We start from the raw sequence: 13,763 nt of genomic DNA, 5'->3' as shown, positions 1-13,763 counted from the left end.
TATAATATATTTTGCATGCAAAAAATATAGCAACGATTATAATATACAGTATATAGTCACATATCGACTTCTATATAAACCTGCAATAGGCAGAATATTTTGGGCATCATTGGACAAAAAACTCCATAATAAACTTTCAGCATATTGTAATTCAAGTGAGAGACTTTGGCCAATCACAGGTCATTTCAGACAGAGCGTTCCTATTGAGCGTTCCAATTGGCTGTGCTCCGACTGGTGGGCGGTGCTTTGTATTTCTTCAACTGATCTCAACATGGCTGCCAGGTCACAAACTTTGTCATTTTACAACTAAACAGTACACTACAGGATATTTCTGAAAACATTTTATGCAAGAAATAGGCATTACAGTAACAGAATATTGATTCATATTTGATCAGCGCTGCCTAGTTTGACCATTTGATCAGAGTTTGTGAGTGATTGTCAGCTGCTCAGAGACGGCAAAGCTCCAGCTCGGCTCTGATTGGTTGTTTTTCTACCTGTCTGTAAAATCTTGCAGATGCCATTAGGAGCACCGGAGGACACAGAGGCACATGATTTTGTTACCTGTTTCATGTACTACTGTCAGGATATAGTGACCATTTTATAAAGATAACTTTTTTTAATCATATTTGCTCCAATTCTACCAACTGCAGCTTTAAGTATAGCCTACTCTTTTTAGATATTAGAAAAAAGCGTTAATGATTGCAGAATCTTTTCACTTTAAAAGTAAAAGCCCATGTCTCCTGCATGGAGATTATAGACTACACCACCAACTAATCTGAACATCATCATAGAGTCCTGTTAGTGGTTCTGGTGGTGTTTGGGACCCACAGGTGTCTGAGATAATTTGGAGACATGCTGTAATTTATTTTGCATGAAAAACACAGCAATCCCCTGTAGCCTTCAATTTAATGCTTCACGTTGTCTAATTTCTCGCCCCAATAGTAGCTTCTGCTCTAATAAAGAACCTTACTAAATGACACTTTGGACTCCAAACACAGAGACGTGCACAGACATTTTGGGAGGCAGGTGCTCAAGCAAAAAAAAAAAAGGGCACCCCTCTCATAATAATTTATAAAAAATAAAGTTAAATACAGTAGCATATTTTGTGTACTTACTAGAGCTGTCAAAGTTAACGCGCTAACGTGTCAATGCAAATTAGTTTTAATGCCACTCATTTTTTTTTTCTTAATGCAATCGATCTTTCAGATGTTTTAGCGGGCTCAGTTTTAAAGCTAGAGTGAAGATACTGGCATCAAATGAAGAAAACCTAAGGTATCCATTGGTACCAACCATGTCATACCAGCTTGTCACGAAGGAGGCTAAACGCTCCAAACTTACGCTAAATTTTGGTGAGGAAAAACTGGCATGGTCATTTTCAAATGGGTCCCTTGACCTCTGACCTCAAGATGTGTGAATGAAAATGGGTTCTGTGGGCGGCCACATGTCTCCCCTTTACTGCCATGACCACTTTATGATAATCACATGCAGTTTTGGGCAAGTTATAGTCAAGTCAGCACACTGACACACTGACAGCTGTTGTTGCCTGTTGGGCTGCAGTTTGCCATGTTATGATTTGAATATATTTTTTTATGCTAAATGCAGTACCTATGGGGGTTTCTTGACAATACTTGTCATTGTTTTGTGTTTTTAATTGATTTCCAACTATTAATATTTATATACATTTGTATAAAGCAAGCATATTTGCCCACCACCATGTTGAGTAGACTATTAAATAGTTGACAAATCTCACAAAAGTGTTCGAAAAACAGCACTTATCTAGTCAGAAGCCAAAAGGGCAGGTGCTTGAGCACCATCTGGAGTACATCTGTGCACATGCGTGCTTGCATAGCACATTTTCCACATGCCACACACAGCAGAGCCCTGCAGAGTAATCATCTACAAAGCAATCTAACCCTACATGACTCTAAGTGACTGTATAGTCCAGTTCCCCTGGAAATCTCATGTTCCCCATTGAGAAAACATGAGTGCAAACTATCAACCCCGAAGGCTATTCACACTGTTGCTGTTCAGCCAACCTGAATAAATGATTAATTATGGTCTGTTGTTTGTCATGGCATCATTTTGAAGCTAAATTCATGCTATATGTGATCTTATTACTGCTTAGGTCTATTTAGATACCCAGAATAGGCCTGAGGAGGCAGTGCTATCCAGTTCTATTTACTACCTTAATATAAAAAAGGTTAAACGCATTTTCTGTCAAACTACTTACCAGAGCAATGCGTTCTAAGTGGCTGTTTTGACTATAAATTACATTGTAGAAAAAAATCGAAAGTCAGGACTTGTCGGAAACCGCCCATCAGCTGATGACATTTACAATATAATCCACAGGTAGTTTAGATACTTCACAGGCTTCTTAATTAACAGGCAGTGCTACATCTATAGTGTGTACTTAGACATCTGCCCTGTAGACAATCAACATCAAATCGCCTCTGTAACCGTATGTTCACCTTGTGTGAGGAGATTGTTCTCATACACTGTTCATAGCCATACCTATGAAAACTAAATGTCATTTGTATATATCCCATAAAATCAGTTCATATGTATTTCAATTAATCGTGAACCGGGAAGTATTAAGAGCCCTAAGAGAGGGAAAATGCTGTGCAAGTACGTAATTTGGAAGAAATTACAATTAAGTGTAGTATATTGTGAAAATGTCAGCAACAGTGTCTGTGATATCTGTAAGACAACTTGTGTAATATGTTGAATTTACAGGATTTTACATCAAGTTGATGACATATTCTTCATTTGTCAGGCATTTAATTCACTGAATTGTCCCAAAAACAAAATTCTTATCTCATATTTCACGTATAAACATGCATTCACTGCAGGTTGAATCAATTATCAAAATAGTTGCTGATTAATTTTCTGTTGATGGACTAAGTGTTTTTGCTCTAAAAGTGTGATAGAAAACTTTATTCATGTTGGCTTAACCTCCCTGTAACAATATAGATACAATAGACAGTATGGTCATACGGATGTAGTATCTGTGACATCTATCAGGTTTGTGATTGGAAGTTTTAAAACTTGGAACTAGATTTCTAGTTGTTTTCAAAGTGCCCAACAAGACCTGCATAAGATGGCATGAAATTAGCATCAAGACCCTGAACCTTCTTTGGTTTTTTTTCTCTGAGCCAGTGTTTAGTGGCCATCAGATGAATTGCATATTTAGGTGCTTCTGCACTTCAGCTTTGCTGGTTGTTGCTTGATTGATGTGAGGTCTTTCCCTCTGCTATGAGCTTCAGGACTGGCAAAAGATTTATACCATTTTTATTGTCATGATGGAAGACAGGAGGCTCAAGGCGCTCTTCTCTTTAAGTATTAATAGGGTGAACTACGGTAAAGAGGTTATAAAATACTCTGGTACCTGAAGTGAACCAGGGGGGGATAAATTAGGCAGTGGTGAATTATCCTTAGAAGTAATGGAGTGTCTTGTTCATAAAAAAAGGATGTAGAGGAGAGCCCTCGGGGTGTGGCTCACACAGGTGGAAGTCAGAATGAGACTAATCGTACCGCTGGGTGGTCGTCTTCCATTAGATGGAGCAGGTTATTTCAGATGGAGCAGCTTGTTACTGAACCTGGATGGCTTTCCATGTTCTTCCACCTCAGCATTATCTTTCAATATTGAAATACAATGTTCAGCAGTCCACAGTTACACAGCTCACGGCACCTCATGCTCGCATCGCTTCGGGTGAGCGGTTTGCATTCATCTAGTCTTCACCTCTTTATTACGTGCGCTCACACCAGGCAGATGTGTGTGTGCGTCTGTGATAAAACGGTAATTAACAAGAGCTGCAACAATCCCATGGCTGACTAATGATCTAATCTTGTCTGTTGCATCAGCGCTTCACACAAAATGCATTCTGGTGCTGAAACAAATAAGACTGCACTAATTCTGCCGCCCTTGGGCACTGAAGGCAGAAAACAATCTTGGGAGTTTAAAAATGGTTTAAATTTAGGCTTTTTAGTATCGCTAAAATGTGTAACATAAGCCACTGCCAGTTAAAGGTGGAGTTTGGCAATAATCTATAGGTCATTATAAACAAATCCCATTATAGACTAACAGGTCACAAACATACACTTTCATTTAAAAGAAGGGAATAGGAGTAAACAGTGCATTTGTTGGGGATTAGATCCAGCCACAGATTTGGTGCACAAGTAAATATTTGCTGCAGCGGGACCACGTACGAGGGATTAACTCCAAGTAAACACTGCCCATGTTTGAAGGAACATGTCACCTAGTGGAATGGTGTGCCACATTGATGAGTTTTTAATATTTTTTTGCACATTAATAGAGGTCTATGGCTCAGAAGAATAAGCTATAGTATATCAGGCTTTGTCTACAACGGCAATTCTTGTTAGTAGAATCAGTTCATTGTTGGTTTTGTTCTTTTCGGGGCATTTGTTGGCGGTAAGAAAAATATTGCCTGCCTTATCCATTAAATGGTGTTGATTTCAAACAGCATGACTCAATCATGTTGTTTTTAGAAGGTAGGTTGTATTCTGAATGAAGCAGATGATGATGAGAGCAGTGTCGGTGAACCAGAACTGCAAAGTTGCCCGCCAGAAAACCAAAACAGTGAGCAGAAAGATGCTAAATAACAACTCTGTAAAACTGAGGGGAATTACCTGTGGGTTTTTGTCAGTATTAGCGATCCATTTTTACATGGCCATTTGATCCATTGTTCATATACAAATATTTCTTAGTACACCTTTAAATTTGGCTAGATATAGTCTTGCCCTGTGGAACACCAAAATGTCACCAAAAAGGTGACTATAAGGTCAAGGAAGTAATTAGGTGCAGCCCTGTCTCCTAAAAGTTACGTTCCCATACAACTAAAACTAAACTGCATTTTCAACTACAAAGACAGTTTACCTTTGTCTTTTGACTACAAATACGTTTGTAATGATAGTCTGGTTATAGGTTATAAGTAACATTATTGAAAGTTATTATACAGCTTTGTTGAATACTTGATTCTGATTGGTCAGTCATAGCGTATACTGTCTGTTATTTCTTTATAGCAGACCATTGCTATGGACGCAGTTCTGAACTCGTACTCTGGCGGACCGTTTTTGTGTCAAATTATTGATTTCTTAAGTAAGTAGCTGTGTAATAAGCGGGATAATGTACAGCTAGCAGGTCTTTGTTGTGAAATAAACCCCTTCAGGATGATGCATCGTTACTTACGTGGTATAATAATGAGTATAACAAGCTAGAAAAGTCCACGGGCGGTTGGGAGGGGTGGTGGATGGGTCAAACAAACACAGGGCTTTCCCCCAGGAAACCGCTGTTTGTATCAACTTTCACTTATGTATTCATTTTAAGCCAAACCATGGCTAAACCACCACTATTTTTCCTAAACCTATAAGCAAGTAATTTTGATGCCTAAACCTAACCAAGTAGTGTTGAGTTTTTTGTTTTGTTTTGTTTCAATTTACAACATTAATGAAGCGTTTAAAACTTTTCTAAAACTGCGGTCGCAATCTGGTAGAAAAAAAACGTTTCTCTCGAAATGTAATTGAGAATGCAGTGTAGTTGTATGGGAAGGTAATTTTGTAGGAGAGGGGGTTGTTAGCTGAATAGTTACAGGTTAGCACTGTAGAGCAGGCTTGAATTTGGTATTTCAAAATACAGTAAGTGCTTCTCGATTTTGAATTTTTTGCTCTCAGGTTTTACAGAGTGAAGAAACAGGATGAGTTATGAAAATGGGATTTTCATCATAGCATATTTTCCCTAGAGTGCATTACTATCATAACTTACTTATCATTTAGCAAATATGACTTTATTCATATGCACAATGGACACCTCGGGGTAACCATTTCAGTATTATATGATAAGAGACTCGTGGGTAGTGATGCCTGAAATGATTTGGGCCCAAGTGTATAGTGAGAGGAACGGGAAACAGGAGCAATTGTGAAATGCGTTTTCATTCTTTTCACCTTCCTCCTGGTGTTTCAATTTCCACTGATGTTCTTTCACAGATTCAGAGGAGATGCTGTGGGTTGCAAGCCTGTGTAATGATTTAGCACCTTTCTCCCTCCCCGTTTCCATGTGGGGAAGGGCACGTACTGCACAGCAAGAACACTATTATCAGATCAGTAGCTCGGCGTCAGATATCAGAGGTAGTAAACTCCGCCACCTGTAGTGGAATGAAATGTGCGAATGGGAACCATTAGTACCGAACCAGTATAACAGGCTGCAATGAGCATGGAAATGAGTCAGCGAGATTGACAGATGATCAAATCACTGCACCAGGGGAATGGTGTATGCAGTTTTGAAAGAATCTATTTTAATAATCACACTTTTTTTGAGTGGTGGATCTTTTCTTCCTCCCCCATCAGTCTCGGATTGTCTGCATCTCTGCCCTCTTATCGCTCTTTCTCACTCTCAACCCTGCTACAGCTGTCCTTATTACTGTCAGTTATGGATTTGTCACGATGTTTTGCATGTCAGTCTACTTATCATATGTGAGAAAACTAATTAGATAGTGAAGTATATCACGCAGTGTGATCTTTTCTGCATTCAGTCCATCAGTGCCAGTCATTGTTCTGTCAGTTCTTTGTTCAAGCCCTCATCTCACCTTTGCAGTTCCAGAGTGAGAGCTTAAACAAAGGTAATATCTCGAGGCTACAATACAGCTGCAGTATGGATTCTCTTAAGAACTCAGCTTAAAGTGTTTTGGGAAAATAAGTCAGCCTTAATAAGCTCACAGGAGATAGAGGTATTGTACAGAAGTCAAGCAGTAAAGTCAGTGGAGCGGGATACATCCTCTTCTCTAATTAACTGTAGGTCACATATTGCATATTGTAACTAGCTAGTCAACATCTGTTTTTCCTCATTTAGTGGAAATGCTAATGAGATGCTCTGGGCTTTTAGCTGGATCTGGCTTGGAGAATAAATAAATAAATAAATGTGTCTTGGCCTTTGACCAATTATTAGTTTACTTTGTAATGACATGTTTATTGGAAAAGAAAAAAGAAAGTTTGATCTGCTCCGTGCTAAAGCAAAAAATAAAATGTTTAAAAGTTGAATTTAGGGCATTTGCATTATTTATTTGTTTATTGTGACTTTAGTCAAACTGGGTGTGTTCCAGCTGTGACTAGAGGGTGGCTGGCATTACATCTGTGGTGCCTGTCACCAGTGCAGATATTCCCTTGAGCCATGCTTTAAACCCTGTGGTTCTCTGCAGTGGAGACAACAGTGTGCTGAACTTTCTGAAAGTTATACTCAGCCATGTTTCTCACAATTACAGTTTAGTACACACATTTAATTGAGACTGGAGCTGCAACAATTAATCGATAAGTTGTCAACTATTAGATTAATTAAGTCAACTATTTTGATAATTGATTAATTGGTTTGAGTTTTTTTTTTTCAAGACAAAAAATTCTCTGAATTCAGCTTCTTCAATGTGAATATTTTTGGTTTCTCTTGAGTTGTGGACATAACAAGACACTTGAAGATGTCATCTTGGGCTTTGGGAAACACTGATCGACATTTTCCACCTTTTTCGGACATTTTATAGACCAAACAACTAATCGATTAATCAAGAAATCAACAGATTAATTGACAATATTATATATATATATATATATGTGTGTTTATATACAGTATATATATATATATATATATACAGTACATGTAATTTTTTTTTCTTTTTTTTAACCCCTACTGAAATAACTGAAACAGCTCTCATCAAATATCTAAACGTTGGGCCTCATGCAGCCACAGACTATTCTAAATTATTCTATCCGGATGTTTCAGTGTATCTTAAGGACATGGGGCCGAGGTCAGAGATCTTTCGGGGGTTTAAGCTTCTAGGAAGTGCTTTACTGTGCTTTTACTGCATTTTTGAAGAATCACTGTGACATATATTCACCTGAATGTTACTCACAGGGCTTTGTTGGCACATAAAAGAGCCATTTCAATACAAATGAGTGCACTCTGTCTTTTATACCAGCCATTACAGAATCCTTTGAAGCATTTGAGGCAATCAGAGGAAGTTACAGAGGTGAGTGGATTGCAATGTGTGGTAGCTCACATACCACTTAAGCAGACTCTCAGAAGGAGAAATGTAGGTTTTATTTTGTATATCTTGGTTGAGCCCCATAGCATATGAAACAAAAGTGAGCAATAAGAATCAGATGTCTTATCTCGGAGGCTGTCTTAGAAATCCATGCAGCATAATGCATCTGCCAGATATAGATTTTTGAAATGGATTGAGCGATTGTCCTGACCTTGGATGACCAAATAGAACAATACGATATATATTCATTAGTTTATCGAAGGTCTGCATTGCAGGCGTGGGGCAGATTGCAATGCATAGCATAGTTATCCACTCACTAGTTTGTCCCCTGGCATACTGTACCATGCATTTGCCAGGTTTTCCAAACAAACTGCACCTAATGAATTTACTGAAACATTCCTTAGCAGGGAATGATAAATGTAAATGTAAATCCACTTTTACTTATACTATTTATTGTACACAGCACAGCACACAGTGAAATTTAGTCTCTGCATTTAACCAATCCTAGTATTAGGAGCAGTGGGCAGCTACTGTATAGCGCCTGGGGAGCAGTTTGGGGGTTCTTGCTCAAGGTGCCTAGGAAATGAACTGGCACCTCTCCAGCTGCCAGTCCACAGTCCGTACTTGATCCATGCAGGGACTTGAATCGGCGACCCTCCTCCAAGCCAAGTCCCCGTGGAGTGACCTACTGCCGCCCCATTATAGAAAGAAGACTAATACGATATTTTGAACTGATACACATTTGCAGTAAAAATTAAAATCTTGGTGTCAAAAATGGGAATAACACAAACTCCAACACAAAACTTTGTTGAAATGCTTCAAAGCATATGTTTAATTAAAAGAAAACTTTTCAACATTATCTTAAAACAAAAAGTGCTGGGAGCTCCACTGAATTTCATAAAACACATAAACACAACATAAACAGAATACAGTATAGATTTGTTTTAATTGTGACCAAGATGCATACTGAGCAGGACATTTTACAGTTGAAAAATAAGCTTTTCAGTGCTCTCTGTTGGACAAATTATGTAATTGTGTCACTGATTCTAAATGACCTCAAACCTAGTTTGGCATTTCTGTATTGCAATTTATTGTTACTTATTGGCCCACTTATACACAGACACAAATATATCTGCAATTAGCTTATATTGGCCAGCCTGGCTGATTTATCATTCTAGCTCTATGACAGGGGTATTCAATTAATATTCAAGGATGTCCAGTTAGAGAAAACTTCCTCTAGCAAAAGTCTGGAACATCATAATGTCTATTACTTGTGTTATGATTCAGTGCCATATATATTGAAGTAGAGGCTTAAATCATGTTACTTTCTGTGCTCTGTTTGATTTGTGCTTTGTCTCGTAGTGGTGCTTCACATTGCCACTTTTAATAATCGCCGCGGTCTCGGAACACAAGACAAGACATATGGTTTTGAACTGCCTGTGGAAAGAATTAACATTTAAGAGTCTGTCCATCGTCTCTCCCGTGAGTGTATATTTCACTCACTGACTTGAATCGCAATGCTTATCGGAATGCACAGATTTGATTGGCTGAGAGCATCACGTGAGATGATTTACAACGCATGCAATTGGTCTGTGATTGTCTTGGGCTGCTACAGCAGTGCTGTAAAGGCTAGAAAAGCTGTTGTGGTTAACCCCTTACCATTCCGGCTCTTTTTTAGAGGGGTAAGGGTGGGGGAGAGGGGATGTTCAAGGGTAGATCAAAAGTCAACACTAGATGCCACATAGTGGTGTACATCATCTGAAAGCTGGGAACCTGACGATTAATCTGAGATACAGCTGATCACTGTGTGTCAAGTTGTTCTAGTCATAAATAAGAAATGAATATTCATTAATTAATTGATTGATTAATTTAAATAAATTGTGAATGTCTATAAGGGCTAGAACATTATGATAGAAGTTTGCGATGGCCATTCCCATGCTGTATTAAATGTTGCAACAATTTTTGGGTTTATATAATTTGTTACACAGATTTGGTGCTAAATCTAACCATTTTTTACCACTCAAGAATTGATAGAAATGATCAATAATAATAAAATAAATAAAAAAAAAATAAAAATAAGAATCCCTCCAAATACCACAATAAGACACCAAGACCTAGAGGAACACCATAGAAAAAGCCATGCTGTGATTTGGTATAATTTTGTTTTTGACATTTGGAGATTTATGCAAAATTTGCATTTTTCAGCGATTGGATGGCGAGCACTTCTGTTCTGGAAACTGCTCAGAAACCCTCTTATTATCAGTCTACCGACGTCCAGTTTCAAAAAATTCAAATGAATGAAATGGCTAATATGGGGACAGACATCATCACACATGAATACAATTGGGCTCATTAGATCCACAAGAGTCTTTGCTCTACAGTCATACACAATTTATGCATTGCCTGGGACTGTTTAGAGACTCCAGTATGCAGACATATTCAAACACATCATGTTAGTATAGGTGAAAATAACATATTTGTAAGGCATGTAAACAACTGCATGTTTTTTTCATGGGTTATCATAAAGTGGGCATGTCTGTAAAGGTGGATACTTGTAGGTACCCATAGAATCCATTTTTATTCACATATCTTGAAGTCAGAAGTCAAGTGACCCCATTTGAAAATGGCCATGACAGTTTTTCTTCGTAGTGTTATTTAGCGGTCTTCCCGACAAGCTAGTAAGTAAGTTTGGAGCGTTATTTATCCTCCTTCACGAAATGCTAGTATGACATGCTTAGTACCAATGGATTCCTTAGGTTTTCTTATTTCATATGATGCCAGTATCTTCACTCTAGCTTAAAAGCTGAGCCCACTATAACCTCTTAAAGACAGAATAGGCAGATATGAGTGGATAGGATGGTGAGTGGGTCTGGACCCAAACCGTGGTCCGCCTATTAGTGACCTCTGCTCTACAGGGAACAATATGACATTATTATTATTTTTCGTTTTTTTCTCGACAAAATTGCTCATCCAGATAAATGCCCCAAAAAATGACCACATGATCCATAATTCTAAACATTCCCTTTTGGATTTTAATTTTTCTGTGAAAGGACTCCATTGTGTGTTAAGGCTCTGGGACAAACCCTGTGACAATCTCCGCCGTGCTGTGGTTAGCAGGGGTTAAAAGTCACCCACTGAGGTGAAAGATTTACAAAAAGTCAAAAAACTTTCTTTTGTTTGGCATCAGCCGCATGTGTTTAAGACCATGTGGCTAAGTGCTTCCTATTGTGCAGAGCGGTGCGCCTTGTGACATGGATAGGGTATTGTTGATGCTAAGCAGACAGCGCAGAGAGTGGTGGTGGCACCCTCACGGACTGAGCTCAGCGAGGGTTTAGAGATTTAAAATGTGGTCATGAGATGACTAAGGCAGGGGGATTAGACCTTCTGAGATCTGTGCCTCACTCGCTGGCTCTGAATTAGAGAAAATGAGAGGTTTAGCGGACCACCGGGCTCTGTTGACATTAGATGCAGCTGAATACATTATCTACTTACTGCACTGCGTGTAGGTTTACTTTTCAGCTTCCCATTGCGGGTTATTCAGTATAAAAGAGAGTGAAAAGCACAGAGAAATCATGTTGCAATTACAGTCTTTTTGAACTTTTTAATGATGTATGCACCAGTGCTGGTTTGTGCTTTTTGTTTGTGGGTCAATTTTGGTTCAGTTTTTGATTAGTTTGTTTCATACAGTGTCCTTGCATTTATTCAACAAAATAAAAATAAAAATATATTCTTGATTTCAACAGAAGATGGGTTGTGCGACCGTCTGCTTTTCATCCACATCATCTTGACTTTCCCCTGCCCGCTCCTCATCTCAGCTCCCTCGAGTCCTGCAGCCATCCTTTTCTCTTGACACTAAATAATACAGAGACATAAAAGCCAACCGCCCATTACTGCTTATCATATGTTATCCTGCTTTCCTTTATTATATATAATAGCCTGTAACAAAATGTGCAATAATGTATGATTATAGCCCCCTTTTCTGATTATAGCTTTAACTTAACCCTTTAGCTACAGTATATTCCACATCATTAAAACCTGGTCATTACCAGGGGTTACCTGCTTGTTACTTTAGCTGTATTTCCACAGGCCTGGTCATAGTCACGCTGTGCCACGCCACGCAGTGAATACACGCGTTTCCACTGCGGCCACACAACAGTAGATAAACAACTCGCCCTATTGTAGTTTTATTTGGGAGCATGGCCTTCGAACCGAAGCTTTGTCTTGCGATAAACTGGCTCAGTAGATGCGTGGCTTTGCTGGTGGCCAGAGAGAAAGAAAATGCTGTTTATTGAAATCTCTTTATTCAATCCTCAGTACTTTTGCAGCTTCTAACTGAATCTCTGTTGGAGGATATTTCCACTCCTACACTGTTGTGTGCTACTTCACATTAAAAGCTTTCCACCAGCGGGAGGCTCTCTTTGTAAAGCAGCTATAGTGCTACTGTTAAAAAAAAATGGTCTACACAAGTGGTTCCCAACCTTTTTCCTTAAGGGACCCCTTTTCTATCTAACTGATGCCCCCTGAATAAGTGACATATTTTATTTGATATTTGATATTATATTCAATGCATAACAATAACAGTACAGAACAACTGATAAACCATACAATTAACTCAAACAGTGAACGCAATAACTGCAGGAAGTTCGTGTAAAATGAGCGATAATGGATGAATTTTGAGCAGATTATTTCCTGTGAATATTGCATCAGAGATGAGTTTTCCTGTTATTTTTTAGGAACTTTTAATACAATTCTCTGCAATATGTATTTTTTTTTATTTTAACAATACTTTATACTTAATAGGTTTCTTTTTTTTTAACAAATTCAGTGTTTTCTTCTCCCTGATGCTTGGCCATTGTTCTATCAGCTCTTTGGTTGTTTTATGCGTATCTCTTTAACGCAGGACGAGGCTGTTTAGCAGAGAGGGAAAACTCTGTGAATATGGCTAGTGTTCAAGTCTTCACCCTGAACTCATCCTGTTTACAATTTAATATTAGGGCTGACAATCGATTGAAATATTTAATCCCGATTTGCATGATTGTCCGTAATCTTGATTGATTGCAAATGAATCACACATTTTCTATCTGTTCAAAATGTACCCTAAAGGGACATTTGTCAAGTATTTAATACTCTTATCAATATGGGAGTGGGCAAATATGCTTGCTTTATGCAAATGTATGACTTGCCCCAAACTTCATGTGATTATCATAAAGTGGGCATATCTGTAAAGGGGAGACTCGTGGGAACTCATAGAACCCATTTTCATTCACATATCTTGAAGCCAACATTTAGTGTAAGTTTGAAGCATTATTTAGCCACCTTTGTGACGAGCTAGTATGACATGGTTTATATCAATGGATTCCTTAGATTTTCTAGTTTCATATGATGCCAGTATCTTCACTTTAGCTTTTAGCATGCGACAACCTCTAAAAGATTGATATTGCAAGTTGCGTTAATGCGTTAAAGAAATGAGTTGTGTTAAAACAAATTTGTGTTAATACATTATTATTGCGTTAACTTTGACAGCCCTACTTAATATAATAATCTTAACTTTAAAAATAACAATTTCATTTTTTTTTCTTCACAGAAATGAATGAAATGCTGAGATATAGGTCAACTGTTCATATAGAAAAAAAAGAAAAAGTTTTCTTACACCCCTTAAAATCAAGAAGGCCTCACGACCCCCATGCAGCTTTGGAGACCTCTAGTGGGGGTCCGGACCCC

The 13,763-nt window shown here is 38.3% G+C and overlaps 1 protein-coding gene across 9 annotated transcripts in view; it reads left to right on the top strand.

Annotated features, from left to right (window-relative positions):
- The window catches only part of LOC119495340 (protocadherin-15-like), a 306,048-nt gene that overhangs the window by 61,981 nt on the left and 230,304 nt on the right, over positions 1-13,763 (top strand). The window lies entirely within an intron of this gene.

The sequence above is a fragment of the Sebastes umbrosus genome, chromosome 10, assembly GCF_015220745.1.
Source record: "Sebastes umbrosus isolate fSebUmb1 chromosome 10, fSebUmb1.pri, whole genome shotgun sequence".
Classification (NCBI taxonomy): Eukaryota; Metazoa; Chordata; class Actinopteri; order Perciformes; family Sebastidae; genus Sebastes; species Sebastes umbrosus.
The sequence above is the reverse complement of the archived record's forward strand: the minus strand, read 5'-3'. Positions and strand labels throughout refer to the sequence as shown.